Consider the following 2,369-nt stretch of genomic DNA (forward strand, 5'->3'; position numbering starts at 1 on the left):
ATATGTGAAGCAGCCCATTTCTTTCTTTTTTTTTTTTCTTCAAACTTCTGGTAACAACATTATTAAAGAGCTTAGGAATATGTCATTTCTTTTAAGTCAACTAACCAATCCTTATGCTTGGCAGCATTTAGCTGTGTAAAATGGGAGAGGAGGGCCAGCCTATCCATGCAGAAAGAGAATTAGTCCAATTGTACTTTCTGAAACCTATCCCACAAAAAGCTGAGCAGTGGTGGCTCACTGGTTAGAGCGCCGGGCTGTTAATAACAGGGTTGTGGGTTCGATTCCCGGGCTTGGCAAGCTGCCACTGTTGGGCCCTTGAGCAAGGCCCTTCACCCTCTCTGCTCCCTGGGTGCTGGAGTTGGCTGCCCGCCGCTCTGTGTGTGTGTGTGTACTCACTGCCTAGTTCACGTGTGTGTTCACTACCACAGATAGGTTAAATGCGGACACATTTTGCTGTAAAGTGACAAATACGTGCACCTTTACCATTTGTTTTGTCCATTTTTCGTAGGTGAAGAATATAGACACACACACACACACACACACACACACTTTTAACAATAATCTGGTCGCAACGGCTCCCCCACAGGTCTTTTTGGACATTGCACAGGGTCCACAGCAGTGTTAGGCTTCGACAACTTGTTCCCCATGCTCTTTGCCACATTCATATAAACACAGTACACCAAGTTCGCACTAGCATACTTGCTAGTATAGACTTGCCAAGTTTGACACTCGTGAGTACAAACTTCTGAAGATAGGAGGACTCTGTATGGTAATCCTGCAACTTAAACAGCAGTGCACTTGATCCTTAAAACCTGCCAGCAAGACCTCACATCTCCAAACATCTGAGCACATTTTCATGTAGACTACGGCGTCTGATTAGGAGTTGAACTATGCTTGCTATGACAATGAGTTCCGATTTGCCCCAAATAAAGTCACTCTGCACACTCCTGCAGCTCGCCTCAACCCACTCATTACACTTCCAACTTCTGAAAGTCAACAAGGATGTCTTAGGTATTTGTTAAAGCTTCAATAGACCTTAGACTCAAGTGCCTGATGTGTATTCATGAAGTGCTGTTCATTATAACTTGAGAAATGTCTGCTTGTAGAGTCTGTGCTTTCGCCACAGCTCAATCCCTTCAGTCTGACTCTGTGCTGAGGAATCCGAAATTAAATGGCACTGTCTGAATGAAATACTTCCTCAATTGAGGGGTGAGAATGAGCGAAAGAGTAAAGTAGATGAAAGAGATTGAAGGAGTGGTGCCCTAAACATCATTAAAAAGTGATATCTGAGCAAAGTAGCAAAGAACAAACTTCCTGCCAAAGACAATAGCTTGCAGTCCTTGATCAGATGATTCATGCACAGCATTTTAATCAGACAAATGGTGTAATATTTACCTAGCAGATTGCAGGAGGACAAATATGGGCCCCTGTACAGAAACAGCATTATGTGTTCCACTGCTCCACAGCTCAGTGTTGGGGAGCTTTATACCACTCTAGCCCACGCCTGGCATTAGGCATGGTGCCAATAGGTTCATGTTTATCTGCTCCAGAGAGAGTCCTATTGGATCAGCAGTACTTCTGTACAGGGACTAGACAAGCTAGACAAGCTGTGTGTGTGCATGTGCACATCTGTGTCAGCAATATTTGTGAATGCAATCAAACCCTCAAAGCAATGTTCCATCACCTAGTGAAACGCCTTTTTAGAAGAGCAAAGGCTGTAAATGCAGCAAAAGGCAGGACAAACTGTCTTTAACAGAGAACCCTTGAAGAACCCTGTTTATTATCTTAGTGAATGGCCAGAGCAACAGAAAGACAGAACACACACTGATACGGAGTCCCTAGACAGAGGAAGCTAATTTACAGCTCGTGTGGATCTCAGGGACAGATGCGATACCAGCACAAAATAGCACAGTGTGTATGTGTGTGTGTGTATGTGTGTGTGTATACGTGCTCTGAAGATGATAATATTCCTCTACTGTTCTCCTCCCTGCTTTTCATCCCTCTCCTACATTCCTGTCTTCCCACCATTTTCTTGACATCTGACATGTCTTGAACAGATTAGAGGAATAGATGTGTGTGTATTTACGTGTGTGAATTGGACAAGAGGCAGAAAGAAACAGAGAGAGGAGGGGAGGGTGCTGAATATCAGAGTGAGCAAGAGAGAGACAGAGGGAAAGAGTGGAAGAGAGAGAGAGAGACAGGAAGAAAGAGAGTGCGCGAGAGAGAGATTCTGAAATCTCCACGGTGATAAAGTCTCCAGCCAATAGCCCTGAGAAGCATAAAACACAGCGCACACACACACACACACACGCTCTCTCTCTCTCTCTCACACACACACACTTAGCTGCAGCATGCTTGCACACACTCTC

The sequence above is a fragment of the Salminus brasiliensis genome, chromosome 1, assembly GCF_030463535.1.
Source record: "Salminus brasiliensis chromosome 1, fSalBra1.hap2, whole genome shotgun sequence".
Classification (NCBI taxonomy): Eukaryota; Metazoa; Chordata; class Actinopteri; order Characiformes; family Bryconidae; genus Salminus; species Salminus brasiliensis.